Source organism: Cololabis saira, chromosome 16 (assembly GCF_033807715.1).
Source record: "Cololabis saira isolate AMF1-May2022 chromosome 16, fColSai1.1, whole genome shotgun sequence".
Lineage (NCBI taxonomy): Eukaryota > Metazoa > Chordata > Actinopteri > Beloniformes > Belonidae > Cololabis > Cololabis saira.
Genome location: NC_084602.1, coordinates 3,416,001 through 3,430,664, shown reverse-complemented (window position 1 = coordinate 3,430,664; position 14,664 = coordinate 3,416,001). Strand labels below are relative to the sequence as shown.

Below are 14,664 nucleotides of genomic sequence, written 5' to 3'. Positions count from 1 at the left end.
TTCCCTCTCAGACTTTCCCACACTGTTAATGAGGCTAAATAAACACTCTGCTCCTCACTCACCTCCTCTTTGGGTAAACTGTCCTCTGGTGTCCAAACCAGCTGGACAGAAACCTCCCAGCCCATGGCTCAGAGGTTCTGAGGGACCACAGAGCTGGGCTTAGGGCAGCAGAAAGAAAGTGGCACAAATCCAGAGAGCACATTGACTTGTCTGAGTACCGACAAAACCTTTCATTTTTCACATCCAGCTTAAAAGCTGCCAAGGTATCCTTTTACCAGAACAAAATGCAAAATGGTCCCAACTCCCAACAACTGTTCATGGCGTTTAACTCTTTTCTCTCTCCACCACCTGCTCACCCACTGGGTTGTCTGCAGAAAAGTTTGTTTCCTATTTTACTCGAAAGGTTGCTACTATCAGTAACCGATAGTCTGAGCCTGACCATCTCAGCCCACTCCAACCTGCACCTGGTGCCTCTCTGCTCCTTCCGGTCTCTAAATGAGGACGAAGTCTCTAAACTTCTAGTCGGCTCAAAACCATCGACCTGTCCTCTCAATCCTGTTCCTACCGACATCCTGCAGAGTATTTTACCGGCAGTCAAACCGCCAATAACCCACATTATCAACTCCTCTCTTACATGTGCCATCTTTCCCTCTGCCTTCAAACAAGCTCTGGTCACCCCACTGCTGGAAAAACCCACACTCAACCCTGCCCAGGTTGAAAACTACCGGCCGGTATCACTGCTCCCGTTCATGTCTATAATTCTAGACCGTCTTCAATCAGGTCTCACCGTTCCTTCACGACAACTGCCTGTATGATCCACATCAGTCTGGCTTTATGCAGGGCCATTCAACTGAAACTGCTCTTCTGTCAGTTACTGAGTCACTATGTGCTGACAGATCTGCTGGTCTGTCCTCAGTCCTCATACTGCTTGACCTGTCTGCTGCCTTTGACACAGTCAACCACCACATCCTCCTCTCGACGCTTTCAACACTTTCAGGATCTGTGCTCTTGTGGTTCATGTCTTACCTCGCAGGAACATCCTTCAGAGTATCATTGCAAGGACATAGTTTGTCTGTCTGTCCATTTGTCAATCAATCACTGCAAATTAAGCTAAACTAGTTGAAAACAAAATTTTAGCCTTCCTTCGACATACACATCTGTATAATGACTCGAGAATGAAGATAAAATAGATCTCATTGTGGAAGTTTCCAGACTTGGAAAATGTTCTCATATTGGGACGACCTACTGTGGAAAGATAACGCTAGAGATAAAGTTGTGCTAGGCCGAGTGTGTTGGTTGTGAAGGTCTAACTGGAAATAAGATTGTTCTGGAAGTGAAGCACAAGAGCAGGAGTGTGATGACATGAAGGATGGGTGCATAATGCATCGGGGGTGTTACTCTGGGTCTTCAGCTACATGGCATGAAGAAATGCTACAGAAAAGCCACAATTTTGAAAATCGCTGACCTGGTCGAGTACAGAATGAGAGCTGCATATGGACACCCGTTTTCTAGAACTGAAGAGTCAGACTACTTTATCATTTCCAAAGGGAAAATAAGTTGTGTGACCACCAGGGCATTCCCAAGAACACAGTCTTCTTTAAAGATGAATTCTCTTTAAATTTTAACTAGAAAGGAGCACTGCCCCCGCAGCAGAGAGCAGATACATGCTGATGAAGTTTGAGAATTGATCAAAAATAGATGTTAATATACAAAGTATTTAAAAATAAATTCAGTTCTTGCTATGACCAAAAGAAATTGTGTTGAATTGTTTTGCGTCTGGGACACCTGCATATTGAATACAGTTGATGATTAGTTGAAGACTTTCATTTTTTATATATATATATATATATATACACAAAAAACAACAACAATAATTAAAGCTGCAAGCAGTGATGAACGGGCCCTCGCGCAGGCAATTTTCACTAATAAAGGTCAAGGACTCAAAACTAAGTCCGATGACACCACCCATGACTCTTTATGTCAAACCATTCAAAAATGTAATTGTGTATGTTTCTTTTTTTTTTTTTGTGGACCCCAGGAAGACTAGCTGGTTGCTATGGCACCAGCTAACGGGGGTCCTTAAAAATAAAATAAAATCAAAACACTTTTATATGATCTTATACAGTATGATTCCTTGGTTGCCCTTGAATGTATTTCTTCTGCAACGTTGGCAGCACGGCACTGCGGTGATACGAGTTCACTTCAGACCGAGATCCCGTCACATTGATGAAAGGAACTTGTGACTCCTGCAATTCATATTTATAACTTCATCTCTGTAACAAACATGAATGTGCATCCTGCTATGTCTGAAAGACACACTTTTGCAACCCTGATCACATGCAAGGGCTGTATATTTTTTACAGTGTGGAGACATCATGGGCTCTTTGACTTCACCAGGAGCTACTCGGCAGAATTGTCTTTTCTCATGTGATGCCAGTTAGCCTTGGGTCACATTCTACATTTCTATTTTTATCTTTAAGTTGGGGCCAACGCTTCAGCCAAACAAAGCTTTAGCCTACATTAGGTTCTGCCAAAGCCAGGGCGTCCTCCAGGGTGGTGGCTGCCAATGATCATTGGCTTCACAATGTGCACAAAGCAAAGTTCTCTAACTAAATAGCTCTTGCATTCTGCGGCATTTCCAGAGGTGCTGTCCTACAGCTCTGACCTTACTGATACCTGTATCCGTCACCAGTGTTGTGCAAGTTCATACTTCTCATGAACTAGTTCAAAGTTCAGTTCACATAGTTTAAAAATTTTATGTTCATAGTTCACCATTTTCACCACTTTGAACTAGTTCAAATTCAGTTAATTTCAATATTTTTAGGTGAGAAGTACAAATGAAACGCCAACCTATCCTAAAACTGTTCACTGTACAATCATGTATTGTCCTAGTGGCTTTTAAACTTCACTCAGAGACTGTAAAACTCCAACAATGTGGTCCATTATCAGTGTGTCTACCTGTTGCTGGAAAATCAACCCTGAAGGTGCAGCAGTGGGACTGGGGTCGTTCAGGGCCGTTGGGTCTTCTTGGTCTTTCCTGAGGACTTTTTTTGATTGTCAATTCACTTTCAATTCAATTTTATTTGTATAGCGTCTAATACAACAAAAGTTGTCTCCAAACGCTTTCCAGAGACCCAGAACATAAACCCCCGAGCAATTATTGCTCGGGGGGCGCAGGCAGGTGGAAGCAGCAGCATGATGACCGGGGGGGGTGAGGGGGGGGGACCGCAGGCCAGCACGCAGATCCTGAAGCTCCGGCCTGCAAACATGCACAAAAGAGAAAAAAGGGGGCCAGCACAAGAAACTACAGGAACGATGGACAAAAATGATGGCTATGAACAAAAGCAAGGACTCACAGATATTTTCTCACACTGGACAGATGCTTTAACTCTATATGACATTTCCAATTTTGAAGTTGATGAGGTAGACGCTCTGACTTGTTTTCTCAGTGCAGGTGGACATAATTTGCACAGAAAGGTTAGATTTACCCCGTTGGACTCTTTGGGAGACGATGTGTAAAATTCCTGCAGATAATGATAAGGATCATCATCTAATTCTCGCTGACGCTGCGTCTGCAACGTCTCTCTCTTCACTGGTCATGTAAAGACTGCACCGGGCTGTAGCCACCGTTGCCATGGAGATGGTGGCCGTGTTATGCTAGTGTGTGCACTGTATTGTGGATGATGTAGTGTGAAGTCGTCGTCTCATCGAGTATTTTAAATGTGCGCTGCCTGCTGGTGAAATGTATTCCGTAACAATTGGACCTAAACAGCGAAGCTGAAAGTCACATAATCTGAACAGTTCAAATTCCAGTTTGTGATCTGCAGAATGAACAAGTTCACATTCAAGTTCTTTATTTGCAAATATGTTGCGTTCAGTTCAACGTTCTCACAGAAATGAACGTGTTCAATGCACAACACTGTCCGTCACCTTCACCAACTTGCAACCATAGCAACAACGTCCTTCACACTTACCTAATTAAATAGATTAATTAAGACATTTATTTCAATAAGACGTCCATGACCCAAAGGCCAGTGGATGACTTTGGAAAACTGTTGTCAAGCAAGTCTTGTGTCAAACCATTGGGGGAGAAATGGGTGCCATGTTTTCTGGACTAAAGGCAGAGATGACGGGAATGTCAAAGCCTGAGCTCTTGTTATGAGGTTGTATCAGTTTTGGTGGCAAAGATATTTTATACCCCTTGATGTCTACACCAATACAGAAAAGCCAAAAAGATAAAGTTAATGCACCAAACACTGCCTTCATCACATCTTGTCCAGGGATCAAGAGAATGAATGCAACCATATTCTGCAAATGTAAAACTGAGGAAGAAGAGTTCTCAACTAACCTGCAGGTTTTCCTGACCTGTCCCGTGTCGAGAGCTTTTAACGCTGTACTACTGACCACCTTAAGACGTGTTTGCAAGAAAAATGTTAACAAAATAATAACCGGAGCATGTACAGTAGCTGCTCACTATTGGCCGTCTCAAAGCCTTTTAAATGTTGTGAAAAGGAACAGAAACTTCAGTGGCGAACGCTTTGGAAATATATCTGCTTCGTACAGTTTGCACACAGATAAAAAAGTACTTTATTACCTTTATTTACTTTTATTCTTTTGTGGTTTTCTTATCATCAAAGTTCTTTCTGATCTTGAGTTGTACAAAGATTGTGGCATTTTAGCCTGTTCTGGATTAGGCCTTTTAATTTGTGATGATGATACATTTATGGATAAAAAGCACAGTTAGTTTTGAATTTCTCCTGAATCATTATGAAAAAACTGGTTCTCTTTTTTTTCTTTGCCCTCAGGACACCTCAAAAGTGTTTAATCGGTTCAGGCATGCTTTCAAAAGTACCAGTCTCACGCGATTTGTGACCTGACAAACACACACCTGGTGTGAAGGAAAAGAAAAGGAAATACCCAAGTGAACCTCAGCCTACCTAAACCTTGAAAACTACTCGCGCTGGTGTGGAGTTATGTACTTTGTAATAACCTCTAAGTTGAACTTTGAAAACATGCAAAAGTCACTTCACGTCTGTGTTTTTCTAGGCTGATGCAACACTGTCGCACATAATTGTTGCTGCTCAGTGCATAAAAGTCTGCCTCAGTGCATAAAAGAAAGGGAAGACACACACACACAACTCCATTGTTGGTCACATGAATAATCCAATAGAAGGCTGGTAAAAGCCTCCCAGTCTACACGCTTTAGCCCTTAAGTCTGTCCCTCCAAGAACACAGGCTGTCATGAAAAAAGGAAAAGAAAAAAAAGCACAGCACAGCCTCCTCCAGGCTTCCTTTACAACCCCCTTTTCATCAAAACCATGCTTGCAAGACCTATTTTCTTGTTTGTTAACCCTTGTACTGTCTTTGGGTCAAAATGACCTAATTCTCCTATCCTTCTTTCCTCCTGCTCTCTCCTTCCTTCACCCTTCCTCTTTTCTCCCTTCCTTCCTTCCTTCCTTCCTTCCTTCCTTCCTTCCTTCCTTCCTTCCTTCCTTCCTTCCTTCCTTCCTTCCTTCCTTCCTTCCTTCCTTTTTATCTTCCTTCTTTCTTCCTGCTCTCTCCTTCCTTCTCCCTTCCTCTTTTCTCCCTTCCTCCCTCCCTTCCTTCCTTCCTTCCTTCCTTCCTTCCTTCCTTTTTCTCTTCCTTCTTTCCTCCTGCTCTCTCCTTCCTTCTCCCTTCCTCTTTTCTCCCTTCCTTCCTTCCTTCTCCCTTCCTCTTTGATCCCTTCCTCCCTTCCTTCCTTCCTTTCTTCCTTCCTTCCTTCCTTCCTCCTGCTCTCTCCTTCCTTCTTCCCTTCCTCTTTTCTCCCTTCTTTCCTTGTTTCCTTCCTTCCTTCCTTCTTTTCTCCCTTCCTTTTCTCCCATCCTCCCTTCTTTTCTCCCTCCCTCGCCCCTCCCTCCCTTCCTTCCTTCCTTTTTTTTCCCCTTCCTTATTTCCTTCTGATCTCTCCTTCCTTCCTTCCTTCCTTCCTTCCTTCCTTCCTTCCTTCCTTCCTTCCTTCCTTCCTTCCTTCCTTCCTTCCTTCCTTCCTTCCTTTTTCTCTTCCTTCTTTCCTCCTGCTCTCTCCTTCCTTCTCCCTTCCTCTTTTCTCCCTTCCTACCTTCCTTCCTTCCTTCCTTCCTTCCTTCCTTCCTTCCTTCCTTCCTTCCTTCCTTTCTTTTTCTCTTCCTTCTTTCCTCCTGCTCTCTCCTTCCTTCTCCCTTCCTCCTTTCTCCCTTCCTTCCTTCCTTCCTTCTCCCTTCCTCTTTGCTCCCTTCCTTCCTTCCTTCCTTCCTTCCTTCCTCCTTCCTTCCTTCCATCCTTTTTCTCTTCCTTCTTTCCTCCTGCTCTCTCCTTCCTTCTCCCTTCCTCCTTTCTCCCTTCCTTCCTTCCTTCTCCCTTCCTCTTTTCTCCCTTCCTTCCTTCCTTCCTTCCTTCCTTCCTTCTCCCTTCCTCTTTGCTCCCTTCCTTCCTTCCTTCCTTCCTTCCTTCCTTCCTTCCTTCCTTCCTTCCTTCCTTCCTTCCTTCCTTCCTTCCTTTTTCTCTTCCTTCTTTCCTCCTGCTCTCTCCTTCCTTCTCCCTTCCTCCTTTCTCCCTTCCTTCCTTCCTTCTCCCTTCCTCTTTTCTCCCTTCCTTCCTTCCTTCCTTCTCCCTTCCTCTTTGCTCCCTTCCTTCCTTCCTTCCTTCCTTCCTTCCTTCCTTCCTTCCTTCCTTCCTTCCTTCCTTCCTTCCTTCCTTCCTTCCTTCCTTCCTTCCTCCTGCTCTCTCCTTCCTTCTTCCCTTCCTCTTTTCTCCCTTCTTTCCTTGTTTCCTTCCTTCCTTCCTTCTTTTCTCCCTTCCTTTTCTCCCATCCTCCCTTCTTTTCTCCCTCCCTCCCCCTCCCTCACTTCCTTCCTTCTTTTTTCCCTTCCTTATTTCCTCCTGATCTCTCCTTCCTTCCTTCCTTCCTTCCTTCCTTCCTTCCTTCCTTCCTTCCTTCCTTCCTTCCTTCCTTCCTTCCTTCCTTCCTTCCTTCCTTCCTTCCTTCCTTCCTTCCTTCCTTCCTTCCTTCCTTCCTTCTTCCCTCCCTTCTTCTCTTCCTCCTTCCTTGACCCGAAGACAGCAAAAGGGTTAATAATGTTAACACTTCATTTAATGCCTGCACTAAAGCCTGGTTGGGTTCTGAAAACAAAAAAACACTCTTGGCTTTGAAAGTAAGGATCGAATTTCTCACATTTTTGACTTCAATGTTGTTGAGTTCATCAAGATAAATGTGATCATATAACACATGTAAAAGCTTCAGAAAGAAATATGTATGGGGAGATAGTACACACCCATCAACTGCATACAGAAGTAGTATTTCATGATGTATCTATTATTGTAGGCTATTAGATGGATGAAAACATTTGAAGGATGGCCTATAAAAGTGGCAACACAGCATGTTGTTATCAGTATCAATGCGATCACATGATAAAGTTCATGGAAATATGGAGTCTCTGCTAGCAGCACAGAACAGCTAGCATCGCAGCTGTTTAAGTGTCACTGTGTTCATTCTTGTTCACTAGGTTTAGTTCTCATCGTCTTAGGAGGCTTGATGAGCTGCATGTAGTGCCTTTGCACACTTTGGCCCAGTCCCAATCCCCCAGTCCCAGAATGCTTTATATCATCATTTGCAGACTGAATTAAAAAAAAACAACATGGTGGACATTTCTTATTTTTTAGTGAATAAAATCAATATTTTGAGTTAGTTTCTGCATAAAAATGCGTTTTGATTACATTTCTAGCAAGAAATATATATTTTACTTTCATAATATTCACTCAGTGAATGTATATAATCACTCGCTTGCCCGTTGTTGCGAAGTCTTTTTCAGATCTCGCCAGAATAAAGGCTGATTTATGGTTCCGCATTACACCAACACAGAGCCTACGGCGTAGGTTACGCAGCGACGCACGCCGTACCGTACGCCGTACCCTACGCCGTACCCTACGCCGTACCCTACGCCGTACCCTACGCCGTACCCTACGCCGTACCCTACGCCGTACCCTACGCCGTAGGATCTGCATCGATTTAACACGGAACCATAAATCAGCTCCCGAGCCGGCGGCTCTTCTCATCCCCGAAAACATCAGATCAAATTTCTTAACAGGCGTTATTTGGATAAACTGAGCCCAGGTTGGGGATCTTAACGGTTACTTTTACGCCTGAAAAAATATTAAAACGTAATAAAGTAGCATATTAACAGCTACAGCTGAAATTAAAACAGCTTTTAGCTCTGGGCTTCCTGATATGGTGTGACGTATGTGCAAACATAACTACACAGTCGCTTACGTACCCGAACGTAAACCACGCAGTGACGTAGCAAGTGGTGTCCCAATCCCTAGGGAAGATTACAAGGGCACTAAGGTTTGTGGCTTCATTTTTAGGGCTAGTGGTAGAAAAGCAGGGGGTGTATTGGGATTACGAATACATGCCGCACGGAATATTTAACGGAGGCAAAACTACATGAGCATTAACTGTATACAAGTGTGATCAATCAAAGAACATTTTATTTAGAGTTATTTCTGCCTCTTTGTACAGAAAAGTACCTTGTAGGCCAACTTTTCAGGAACCAACGTGGATGCAGTGTGATGACGGTGAACGCTGCAGAACGGGTGAGACTAACAGGAATCACAGACTACACAGTTATTCATCCAAAAACAAGAAAGACTTGTGTTTTTAATAGTATACACACAGCTTTTGTTTTGTCAGCCGCAGTGAAATCCCAGTGGACACGTTCTTCCTGAAACTGCCAATGATAGTGACTCAGATTGAAGAGGAGGCCCCGGCACCTTCCCGGGGACGACAATTTCTACCGACAAACAGGAAACTGCAAAGTTAAAAAAAATCTCTTTATGCCTTAAGAGAAAAGTATGAGAAACAGAAAAGTGCCTTTTTTTTCTGATGACAAAATATTTCTTCGATGGGTGAAGAGCAGTACTCGAGTTGTAAAAAAGAAATCAGGGGGGATGGTGGATTTTATCATATGGGGACAGATAATTTGTGCTGATTACAAATAATATAATATATTACAAAGAATAACACTGACCAAAACACCTGCAACACCAAGCCAACACACGGCCAACATCGGGGCCGACCTCGGGACTGGGCCGACCGGCAAGACAGTTCCGGGGGTCGCCCACGAGGCCGGGCAGACCGGCGAGAAAGCTCCGGGGGTCGCCAACGAGGCCGGGCAGACCGGCGAAACAGCTCGGGGGAACGACCCCGAGGCCTAGGTCTGGGTCTTGGCGTGGGACCTGGACGACTTGGCGTGGGGCTTGGTAGGGGAACTTGACATGACGGGGGACCTGGACTTGACGGGGAACTTTGACTTGACGGGGAACTTTGACTTGACGGGGAACTCAGGATACGAGGAGCTGGCTGCGGGGGTACCCGGGTCCGGGGTGCTGGCTGCAGGGGTACCCGGGTCCGGGGCGCTGGCTGCGGGGGAGCCCGGGTCCGTGGCGCTGGCTGCGGGGGGTCCGGGACCATCACCGGAGCAGGGGCTTATGCGTCCGGGACCACCACCGACGACGTGCCCAAGACCACTGCCGGAACAGCGGCCAGCTGGGGCTGGCGTCGACGCCGTCGCTCCAGAGACTGGATGCTCCGGGGCCCACCCCGAGCCAGGCGTGTTCCCCAGAAGGGGGACTCCTGCTCCTCGAACCGCCTCCTATTTTTCCAGAGGGAAATCCAGAGGGAAATCCACTCTCCCGCTGGGTCCATTTTCGGTCGGTCCGTTCTGTCACGTCTAGTGTGTGGTGTGGACCCAAACGCAAGAGAGCAGGAGGCAGGAGTTGCAAAAACCAAGGATTTATTCCAAAAACAAAAACAAAGCGCTGCTTGGCAAAAAACTAACAGGAACAGGGATAAAAAAAACTAGAATACATGGAGCACATGGAGGGAAGCACAGTACGGACCGACAGGGAACAAGGGTATGACAAGACCAGATATACTCAGGGGATAACGAGACACGATGAGACACAGGTGCAGACAATCAGGGCAGATGGGACACAGGCAGGGCAAAACAGAAACTGAAAGGCTGGGGGGGAATGTCAAACCCTGACAACAGGTCCCGAGTCCAGGACAGGTCCCGAGTCCAGGACAGGTCCCCGGTCCAGGACAGGTCCCCAGTCCAGGACAGGGCCCCGGTCCAGGACAAGTCCCTAATGCAGAGCAGGTCCCCAGTCCAGGACAGGTCCCCAGTCCAGAGCAGGTCCCCGGTCCAGAGCAGGAAACACACACTAGCACTTCTGAAGTGTTTTACTTTAAACCGTATACGAGAGGAAACACGCAGGTTGTGGTAGATTAAATCAAAACCTTTTTAAAGAACACAAGCGTTCATATTCTATTATTTACAAAAACACACCCTTTGAACAAACTATCTTCATCTATTTAAAATAACAAAAAGGTACTTCAGACTGTATGACAAGGATCTGAGAGTCCACAAAAGGAAAGACTCTTCAACACAGTGTGGAGGGAGATACGATGTGATGCTGAATGTGTTTTCTCAAAGATAAACAAGCATTTTCCTAGTGAGGACTGAAAATGGAGGGAGAGAAAAAAAAGAAATCAAGGTAGGAGCATGATATAGAGAAGGGCTGGCGAAGGGGGGATTCCATTTGTAGGCAGTCATTACTGCATGAGTGACGCAAGTTGGAGCTGACACAAAGTCCCAGAAGCTTCTAAATTCAGATAAAACAGAGCTTATTATTCTTGGTCCAGAGCATCTTAGGAAGGGATTAGATGTTGATGCGATGGCTTCCAGTGCAACTGTGAGAAACCTTGGTGTTGTTTTCGATCAGGATTTGTCGTTTAAACCCTATATTAATCAGGTGTTGGGGTCGCCCATATGCCCATGTGAACTCTGAACTTATAAATGTATATGAACATTTTGTGAATGTGTATATTCAACTTTGAAACTGCTCAGCTGAAAATCGGCTGTAATGTGCCTCCAAAAATGGCCGCCGTGCCATGAACTACAACCCCCAGCATGCCTTGCGTGGGGGGGTGGCGCCTACAAGCGGCGTGCATCCAATCGCAACGAGGCACCGATGACGTCACCGCAGCGCGCGGAGGATCAAAACGCTGCGCTGCTCGTTCATCTTTCTCTTTTTCCTTCATCAACCGGGGGGTCAACACGTCCTTTTGGCTCCAGGCCAAAGGTCCCATCTCCTTTTCTCCCCCCGGCTGGGGGGAGGTGTAAGGCCCGCATCGGATCGGGCCCGCTCCGTTGGACCCGCGGTTGAAGCGGCGGTCCCCGGGGAGGCTCCGGCTTCCACTAAACTCTGTCCTCTAAGTTCACAGATCCGAGGTCCCGACGCCCACGCGCTCCCGGCAACCAGATCGGGACACAGCTGCGACTGAACGCTCCGACTGAAGCCCCCCTCCCCGCTCCGAGCCCCTGTCTGCTAACCGCGCAGTGATCGGGACGGACGGCCTGTGTCTCGCCCGGCGTGAGCTCTCCCGGGGCCCGGACGGCCGCGCGTCGGCGACCGGCGCGCAGGGAAGCACGGCAGGAGAGACCGGTCCCCCGCCGCGCCTAGGAATGCGTGTGAGCCTCCGTTCGGTCCGGAACCACGGCCCGGCACGAGGCGGCCCCGCCGCTGTCTAATCCGTTTCAGGGGAAGGGACGGCCCAGTCGACAAAACCCGCAGGCACCCGATCCGGATCCCAGAGGAGACGTGAGCCCGTGAGCAGCAGATCAGTAGGACTAAGAACGGTTCAGAGCTGTGTGAAGTCGTGATCTCTGTTTATCAGTAACTTAAGAACGTTTTCAGAGCTAAATCTGTGTTCAGAGCTGAGATTACATTATCATCATGACTGTTGTCATTAATTTGTAGTCACCACTTTCTGCTAGTCATTCATGTTTTAAAGCGCTGTTTTCTGCCGTAGTCACGTTTGAAACACCGGGAGTAACATCCGGTCTAGATTTGCACGTGGCTTAAAGAAGGTTTCCGCCATCTTTAAAATACCACAGGAGCCCCCGGCTTCTTTAACCACTGCAGCCACGTTTGAACTGTAGAGGTTCTGTATCATTTTTATTATTGCTTTGATTTCTTTTTTCCATTCCATGCATTGAACTTTCATTTCATTTTTATTGATTGTTGTTTTTCTAGTTACTTAATTGTTTTATAATACTTAAGTTCTGCCATCATGATTTATTGGGTATTTATTTACATCTGCCTTGATACCCGTATGTAAATAAATTCTGATTGATTTTTAATGAGTGGTTGTTGTTATTTCATGCAAGATTTGGTCACAAATTGATTTGTTCAAGCAGAACCAGTGCTCGGATCCCACGCCTTCAATTGTTATTCTGTACGTGATAGTAAGATTTGCTGTTCTGCAGGATAACTCAAATCATATGAGACTGATTTTCTGCTGTTTAGTTATCATTTGTCCCCGGAGTAAGGCCCTGGGGTGGTGCCCCGACGAGAATTATTATCATTTTGATAATTAAATTTGATAAATAGTCCACTTTATTAATTATTAATAATTCTTTAATAGAATTATCATTAGCCTTCGATAACTGATCAGCTTAGCTACCTGTGTGGCACAACACAGGTTTGTAAAATAGCATTTTTCCATCTCCGTAATATTGCAAAGATTAGGAAAATCCTCTCGCAGAGTGATGCAGAAAAACTAGTTTATGCGTTTGTATCTTCTAGACTGATTACTGTAATGTGTTATTAGCAGGATGTCCAAGTAATTTGCTGAATAGGCTCCAGCTGATCCAAAATGCAGCAGCGCGGATGCTGACAGGAATCAGCAGGAGAGACCACGTCTCTCCAGTGTTAGCGTCGCTCCATTGGCTACCTGTAAAATTCAGAATCCAATTTAAAATGTTATTACTTGCGTATAAAGCCCAAAACGGCTTAGCTCCGCAATATTTGCAAGACCTGATAGTGCCTTATGTTCCTGGCAGAGCTCCCGTTCACGGAGTGCAGGTTTGTTGAGTCGCCACTAGATGACCAAGCATGAGGAAAAACACAGAAATCTCTCTGATAAAGAGCACACAACAGAGGCTGATTCATTGCTAGCAAAACTGCTAACCCAACAAGGACTTTTTACCAAACTTCACACCCACAGAGATGCAGCCGTCAGGACAAGTTTTGTCATTTCTCACAAAATTGACAGAAAAAGTAAGCCGTTTACTGACGGAGAGTTTGTTAAGGAGTGTTTATTGGACTCTGTTGCACTGATATGCCCGGAGAAAAAGAGCGCATTCAAGAATGCGTCACTCTCCCGACGTACTGTAACAAGGCGGCTTGAGGACATTGCTCGAAACTCGGAGCTTCAGCTGAAGAACCGAGCGGCCAAATTTGACTTCCCCGGCTTTGGATGAGAGCTGCGATTTGCGTGACACCGAGTCTGCAGTTATTCTTACGTAGAATAACTGCAGACTTTCAAATCACGGAGGAGCCGGCAGCCATGCAGTCAATGAAAGGAAGTTAGGACTGAAATGGGACAAGCTGACAGGCGTGACAACAGACGGTTGTCCACATCTGATGGAGAAGAATGTTGGACTTTTAAAGAGAATGCACGATAAAGTGACAGAAATGAACCCTGTTCATAAATTGACGTGTTTTGTACAGTAAGTCAATGTTAAAAATTAACCATGTTGTCGATGTGGTAACAAAAACGGTTAACTGCATCAGAGCAAGAGCACTAAATCACAGACAATTTGTTGCACTTTTGGAAGAAAATGAGGTTGAACATGGTGATATAAGCGATCACTGTGCTGTCAGGTGGCTCAGCCTGGGCAAAGTACTGAACAGTGTCTAGGACCTCAGAGACCAGATTCAGGAATTCTGTGTGAAGAAAGGACATAACATCCCAGAGTTTTCAGATGAAGACTGGGTGGCAGACCTCGGATTTGCTGTGGATGTTACTGCACTAATGAACAACCTGACTGCAGTGCAGGGGCCTGTTTGTGCATGAGATGTACAGTGCGGTGAAGGCAGCCCTGCCCCTTCTCAACCTTTCCCCGACCCTGAACCTAACCTGAGAGCTTGCTGGTCCCAACCCCCGGTCATCCCGCTGCTGCTTCCACCTGCCTGCTGTGCTTGCTGACGTCCCCGACCCCCAGTCTGGCCCTCGGCAGGAGGGTCCCCCCTTATGAGCCTGGTCCTGCTCAAGGTTTCTTCCCTCCTAAAGGGGAGTTTTTCTTGCCACTGTTTGGCTTAAGTTTTTTCTCCCACTATGGGAGTTTTTACCTGCCATTGTTTATGTAATAATTGCTCAGGGGTTTATGTTCTGGGTCTCTGGAAAGCATCTAGAGATTACCTTTGTTGTATTAGACGCTGTACAAATAAAATTGAATTGAATTGAACAACATTCTGACCCACTTGCCAACACTAAAGGAAGCCAAGGCGATTTAAAGATTTCGAAACTCTTGAGAGTGAAACGCACATTGTTTCTTCTCCTTTCAACTGCAGCGTGGATAAGGCACCAAGTGATGTTCAGATGGAACTCATTGACCTGCAGTCTGACACACCTCTGGCAGATCCCTTCAGGTTAGTCTCACTGCTGGACTGTTACTCCTCCCTCAAAGAGGAGAACCTTCCACACCCGAGGAGACATGCTCAGAGGATTCTGGTACTCTTTGGATCTGCTTACATATGTGAACAGACATTCTCAGTGATGAAGTTCAACAAATCCAAACA

General features: G+C 45.8%; 1 protein-coding gene across 1 annotated transcript in view; it reads right to left on the bottom strand.

The window, feature by feature from the left end:
• Window positions 1-14,664, bottom strand: part of LOC133462825 (potassium voltage-gated channel subfamily H member 5-like) — a 300,804-nt gene that overhangs the window by 41,257 nt on the left and 244,883 nt on the right. The window lies entirely within an intron of this gene.